Below are 7645 nucleotides of genomic sequence, written 5' to 3'. Positions count from 1 at the left end.
GGGAATCAGTTCAAAGGCTATGAGCATCATGAACAGCTTCGTTAACGACATCTTCGAGCGCATCGCCGCGGAAGCTTCGCGGCTCGCGCATTACAACAAGCGGTCGACCATCACCAGTCGGGAGATCCAGACAGCCGTCCGTCTCCTGCTACCCGGTGAGCTGGCCAAGCACGCCGTCAGTGAAGGGACCAAGGCCGTCACAAAATACACTAGTTCCAAGTAAGCGGGAGTGCTTGCTAGGGAATCAGCAACCGGCCCTTTTAAGGGCCACAAGTTATTCATAACAGAGTAGATGAATGAAGAACAACAGCGGTTCCCACCGAGTGAAAATTTAAATAATCACCCCGATAACACTTCTAGGATAGATAATACATTATAGGCAGTCCATGGGAGACTTGGATCCACGAGGCAAATTCGTTTCCTTAATAGTTTCGTACGACTTATATGAGAGCGCGGTGTCATTCCTACTCACTTGGCAGCATTAATTGTTGAGGGAAAACAACTTAGAAGGTAACTTGTCGACCGCGGGCATAATCCTTCCGCAGGCCACTACTGAGAATCTGTGGACATACGGGTAATCTATCTTTATTGAAACTCGGGTTCATAACATACGACTGATACTTTATATATCTGTCACGTAATCCATCAAGAGACAAATGTCCCCCCCCCCCCTAGTCAGTAGCGAGCTTCAGTCCATTCGTAGTAGCCGCCGGTGCAAGAAGTGAATTGAAGTTTGTGTGAAGTTCCGTAGTATGGCATGAAAATGATGTCGAAAATCCGACTACAGTTCCACAACCATGTGGTTGAAAGGAGGCTCCGCTGTTGAACAACAATCCACCTGTGGCTTAACTTAGAATGCCGACTAGCTGTTTTATTAATCCCGTGTCAATCCAGCAGTGTGTGACGTTGAAACGTAACCAAACTGCCGTTGATAGATAGATTTATCATCTATCCCAATGACATCCAACGAGCTTGGTAATTTAGGTACAGAGTCTAAGCAGGCAGTTTACGTGTGTGTGTGAGCGAGTGCAGGTTTTATCGAGTGCACCCCAATCCCATCGTCCTCAAGTGCCTACAGATTACGCAGTTTCATCGGCAACGGCCATACCATGTTGAAAATACCGGTTCTCGTCCGATCACCGAAGTCAAGCAACATTGGGCGTGGTCAGTACTTGGATGGGTGACCGCTTGGGAACACCACGTGCCGTTGGCGATTTTTTTTTTTACGTCACTATTTCCAGCGTGTTCTAATAAGACTTATGGGATATTATGTTCCCTTCCCTATTCCAGCTATAGCTTGGATGATGACGCCGCTGCATAATTGTAGAGTAATTGATAATTCTTAAGTACTTGCAGCTCCGTATTGAAACTTATGACTGGTAGCATATTCATATGAGACGGTTCACTTCTCTGCGTTTTCTCGAAGAAGGGAATATGTATTCAGGGGATTGTGAACGTACCTCGCGCTCTCCCTAGAAGTTAGAGACATTTTAGGTAAAGAATGTAATATACTGTACATATATGGCTAATTAAAATCCCATTAGTTACTACATTTCAGTGGGTAGTACAAATTCCATAATGAAAATATCTCTGTCCTAGTAGTTGTATCCTTTAAAGAAGCTCGTTGTTTTCCCATGATGAAGGGCAGAACTTGGTCGGTAGAAATTTAAACAGACTGCATTATCAGACCAGGCGTTATTTCAATATCAGCGTTTAGTTTAGGAAATATAGCAATAGCGGAGTTGGGAGAAGTAGTTATAGCATGTACAGTAAGTATAAACAGTTCGCTGTACTGTACAGTGAATATAAATATTTGAATGTACGATGGCAAAACATCAGACATACAGTACGTAGCTCACATATCTTAAAAAATAAATAAATAAAAATAAAGAAGACATTCTGAGGAGTGAGTGGAAAGTGCATATTATAATGAATATTTTTAACTCTCAGTTGACATTGAGAGAGAAAGCCATGCATCGGGGAACCGGTGACTGTTTTTGCGTTACCTTCTGCTATTGGCGTTGTTGGTTAGTAACGAATGAAAGAGGTAGGACGCGGAATCAAATGTCAAAAAACGATAGGGAAATAATAGTAACTGGTTGTATTTCGATCGAGCTCGGCGTGCTGATTCACCAGTGGGGTGTTTCACAAAGTTTACAATCTTTGGAAATTGTGAACTCTGTTTGTAAACTTCTGTTTCACAATCTTTGTTTGTAAAGGTGGACTGTACAAAGGAAATCAAATCTTTACGAATGAAATTTTGCGCTCTTTACAAGTGATATGTTTGTTTCACAACGAAGGAGTAATTTTACAAACGTGTAAACTAAACTTTACTAGTGAAGTTAGCACATTTTCTACAGTAGCCCTGTTGAAATAGCTTCTAATTGTGAATGAAAAAAATAAACACATATGTATAAAATCAATTTTATAGTAACAGGGTACCATTAAGAATTACACTGAAGCAGTTGTGATGTTATTGAGTAGTTCTAGCGACTCAGACGAAGATTTTGCATTTAGGCCTAACGTAGAATTTTCCGGCCACGTTCGTATCATTGTACGAATATTAATGAAAGGTTTCGAATGAATCCCGCGCTATACTTCAGAATACCGCGTTAGTTCTTATATACGAGGAACGTATTTAATAAATACTCGCACTTAAAGAAGAAAAACTTTGCACCGAAAACCAATCACTTAATAATGCAATGTCGGCATTACTTACGCAGTATTCTGAAGTCGTTCCGAATCCCATTTCGCTGTAATCTCTCCTACAAGATATGGGACATCACATGCAACATCTGAAAGGGAAAAGTGGTGCCCTAACCACAAAGCGAGAACTGCATTGGTTGCATAGTAGCTCTCAGTTCCCTGCGTTAGCAGATAAGAACGGAATTTATAAGATTACAGTGTGCAAAAGTTCACACATGGTAGTTGATGTTGTTACAAGATTGAAAAAACTCGAGGCGGGTTATTGATCACCGAATGTGCTTACTCGGGCAAAGGATTTTTATGCTCCTCCTGCTGGGTTCCCTAATGTTGGCGAGGTTATGGATGAAACAATAAAATATACTGATGGACCAGCAGAGAGCGAAGTTGATTTTAATGGATGGACATGTTAGCTGCTCTATCAACTGCATATAACTACGTGGGTCAAATCCATTATTTATCAATTATTTGAATGAATTTCGCGCTAACTTTCGTCAGTTAAGTCGTAGGCTAATTAATGCATTGGTATGCTCGACCAATTGCATGCCGCGAAACTCCGTTGTCGCCGATGTAGCAAAATCTAAATAAAATATATATAAAAAAATATAAACATGTCCATCGATAGTTCTAAAATTACAGCTACTTTACCTCTGATCCTTAGTGATTTTTGTAAACTGTCGTTGGCGATTTTGTTCAACCAATTATGCGTATTTGTAAGTTTGTTTCGCCGATTTTGTAAAGTTCGTTAAAACATACAAGTGAATAAGATTGCATTGTGAAACACAGTTAACAAGCATATGTAATATTTCCGTTGTTAATTGTATATTGTTAATTTGTAATTTGTTAGCGTTGTGAAACATGCCCCCATTTACCTTTAGAGGTAATATCTACATTAATATTTAGTTAAAATTTAAAGAAATTTTAAACGAATGGAAGCTGCATTTTAATTCACCCCAAATTACTATGTTCCCTTTCAGATTATCAGCTGTTGTTGTTGTTGTCGTTGTTGTATTGTAAGTTCTCACTTATTGTTAGCTAGCCGTACCCGTTCGCTCCGCTCCACCTGTTAGAAATAAATATAAAGTAATTACATAATTAAAATAGGACGACTGATCCATGGAACAACTTTTACAACAGCGCAAGATAATCTGCTTCGCATATTACCCAATTTTTTTTTAGCACTGCATTTATTGCATATATATTTTATGTATTTTAACACGATTCAATTGAGCATAGTTAAAATATGAATTATTAAAATAATGGATTGCCAAGCTAAAGTACTATTACTGCATACTAAATCAATACACTCTCGTTGTTCGTTAATTCTCTGAGATTAAAATGCGTGTACATAAATATTATTTTAAGAAATACAGAAAACGAATGTACAAAATAGCCTATCAAATTTTCTGTGCATAAGAAGCTATTTTAATCTTACCTGTCCTCGATTTACTCAGACGTTACTGTAATAACATTATAGCATTATGTCCATCTAGAGAAACTACAGTTTCCAATGGTGAAATAATAACTAATTATACAAATCAGTTAATTTACGAGCTTGTGATATTACTTCATACAAACACAGAAACATTCCCTGTAGGCTATGTTTAATAGCTTTCGATTGTTTGTTGATGTCCAAGGCCCCTGTTTCGATTGTTGTTGTCCAAGGCCCCTTATAGACGAAGTCATTTGTTCTTAATTCATTGCACCGTCTTAGATAGCGTTATTTTAATTTTAAAACTCATTTATCTCATTAAATATCAGTCCTATCAAAATGTTGTAAAAAAATAAAACTTAACGGAAATCATTTTTAAAGGAACATCTGTTATGTAACATTTTTTCTCAAATATCAATAATAAGCGAGATATTTCGATTTATTTAATTAAGGCCCCCTTATAACCCCCCTTTTAAATAAAGTATTTCGAATGCCATATAGCCTAAAATCTAAGTTACAACAAACTTAATTTATATTCCAGTTTTCATATAAATCGGTTCAGCCATTATCGCGTGAAAAGGTAACAAACATACAGACAGACATACAAACAAAATTTTCAAAAATGCGATTTTCGGTTTCAGGGTGGTTAATTATATATGTTAGGACCAATTACTTTTGGAAAATCGAAACTTACCAGAAAAATTTCGGCTACAGATTTATTATTAGTATAGATAGTACGAGATACGACCGCAATTTTGTACGACTAGTGTAATGAAGGAATGCAAAAAATTATTTTGGAACTTTGCAATGTTAGTCTATCATTAAAATAAAATTAAATCTTAATTCGTCCCTTTTGCAGGAGTCTTCTTCATCCAGTATGTTGTTGGCTGATATGGAGGAGGAGGGGGGGGGGACATGCTCTAAAGGGATAAAATTTGCTTAGCAAATCGATATGGTGACTAACGCTTGCAATGCGTCATAGCTATAATTGTACTGCGCGGTAATTTCAGAGTAATAAGAGTTCAGTTCAGGGATCTGCTAATTTCTTCATATTGTGTTCGGCAATGGAATAGTACCGCAGTAGCATTAAGAGGTTTTTATAATTTGAACTGATATGTGCAGGTATATTGACCCCCCCCCTCCCACCGCTGGCCGACGCGGACTGCAATGACAACAGTAAGCCACACGTCATACGTAAGCCTTTCTTCTTCTTCTTCTTCTTTGCTCGCCTGGCAAATACAGTCTTGGATTTCACATATTCAATTTTTCACAGTCCCAACTCCCTTGCATGGACGTGTTTTCACGTACCTTTAAAGTTTCTCCTCTCATTCATTCAGTCTATTCGCAAGCCTGAGGGTTTTCCGTGGTTTTCCCTAAGGAGCTAAGACAAATGTAGGGATGAGCCCAGAAAGAAAAGGGCATTCACTTCCTTAGACCCTGGTAACTGCTCTTTCTAGAGGAAGGAGGAGGAGAAAGAAACCCCCCCACCCCCACCGACGTGGACTGCAATGACAACAGTAAGCAACACGTTATATGTAAAGCCTTTATTATTATTATTATTATTATTATTATTATTATTATTATTATTATTATTATTATTATTATTATTATTATTTACAATGGGACTAAAGGTGGTGTAGATACACTATGTCAAATGTGCCACAATCTTTCCTGCAATAGAAAGACGAGGCGCTGGCCACTAGCAATATTTTACAACATGCTAAATATTGCAAGTATAAATTCATGGATAATTTATAGTTAGAAGAACTCAGAAAACAATATCAAGAAAACAATTCATTTTCCAATTGTGTGAAGAGCTGACAAAACCGTGGATGCAGCACCGCTTTGCACGTCCTACTTTACACCGATCTCTGCGGGCAACAATTGAAGAACATCTGAACATTGCTGTGCAACAACAATGCCAGGTAATGCAGCCAGATGGTGAACGTACTGTTTGCTATAAATGTCCTGCAAAGAAGAGGAGAATGATGACAACATTTTGTGGACTTTGCAAAAAGGGGTTCTGCAGAGAACATCGCTGTTGTTTGCACTAATTGTAAATAGGACAATAACATGAACGTAAAGACTTTATGACAAACTTAAAATTAAATGAACACTAATGGCTACGAAATGTGTAAAAGTTGTTAAATGTGTGATATTGAGTTGATTTCAGTTAATTAAAATGTGAGTAGTAAAAATTACGAATGCTTACCTTTAACATGAGTACAGTGATGATTACCTGTCTAGGGTTAAGTAGTCGCGTGGTGAGTTTAGGAATTCCCAGACCACCTCTAAGATTGTTTAAAATAAAGGTATTGTAATCGTACGTTTCTGTCTTTTGTCAATAGTAACGTTGACCTTTCTTTTTCGAGAAAACAAAATCTGTTGTACAGTTAAAGGTACTGAAATAGTAAGAAATTTTCTGAAATCCCCACGCGTTTGCAAGTGTAAGTCTCTGTTGTAACCTGTTGATTTACGAGAGACTGTGTGTGCTTTCGTACAGTGTTTCTAAAATGTGCAGTAACGAGTCAGAAATCATTGGAATGTAGTGTAGGTGTGTTTGTTATAACCGGGAATCAATCCGCAGTACTTGACCAATCAACTACGGGAAATATCAGAAAAATTGGCAGGAGTTAGCAAGAAAAACAAAGGTAAAATATCACGTGAACGAGCACCGATACCGAGCACTATGTACAATATACCCTAGAGAAAAAGACAAGAAAACAAAAGTCAACCGCTGCAAGTGTTACGAAGTGGTGTGTGAAACATATAATGAAGAATGTCTGCGGGAAGCGCATCTAGTGAGATAAAGGGTGAAATGGAGGATTCTGCTAAAAATAAAGAAAGGAAGAAAAATGTTTACAGTTAATACAAGTATTGTTTTCTCTTGTGGGTTTATGTTTAGTATAATAGATGTGTGTGTGTGTGTGTGTGTGTGTGTGTGTGTGTGTGTGTGTGAAAAAAGTGAAAAAAATAACAGGTCTGTAATAATAATAGTTAATAATTCTGTAGTTCACTGCAAAAACTGTATAGCCATAAAAGGACAGATGATAATAACGTTGTTATCTTATTCTTGCTGCTGTGTAAGCCTAAGTTTCCACGTGAGGGATAGAAGAGACATGACAACATATAGCATTACAATTTGTTTAATGTGTATAAATTTCTTTAATACTGATTTTTCTCAGAACAAGCTGTGTGAGGGTTAAAGAGTTCTTGCACTGAAGCTCAGAATTATTATTATTATTATTATTATTATTATTATTATTATTATTATTATTATTATTATTATTATTATTATTATTATTGTGTGAAGAGTTGTATCGGAAGTGCTTTATAGACTAAATTAATAATTTCTATCTTAACTGAAATATTTACATTATATTTCACACAGTATAGTTACAGGTAGCATAAATTCAGATAATGGTTTTTATATGGGAATCTACTTCTTGTGTTTAGAGGCTACATTTATACAGAGTTAATAATTTCTCCCCTATGTAACATATTTCCATG

The 7645-nt window shown here is 37.0% G+C and overlaps 1 non-coding gene across 1 annotated transcript; it reads left to right on the top strand.

The window, feature by feature from the left end:
• The first annotated feature begins 1094 nt into the window (after positions 1-1094).
• On the top strand, positions 1095-1213 carry LOC138693943 (5S ribosomal RNA). The gene has a single exon (XR_011330626.1). It is a non-coding gene; the product is annotated as a 5S ribosomal RNA (ribosomal RNA).
• Positions 1214-7645: the final 6432 nt, after the last annotated feature.

This window comes from Periplaneta americana, unplaced genomic scaffold (genome assembly GCF_040183065.1).
Source record: "Periplaneta americana isolate PAMFEO1 unplaced genomic scaffold, P.americana_PAMFEO1_priV1 scaffold_24, whole genome shotgun sequence".
In the NCBI taxonomy this organism is placed as follows: Eukaryota; Metazoa; Arthropoda; class Insecta; order Blattodea; family Blattidae; genus Periplaneta; species Periplaneta americana.
This window is presented reverse-complemented; position numbering and strand designations above follow the sequence as displayed.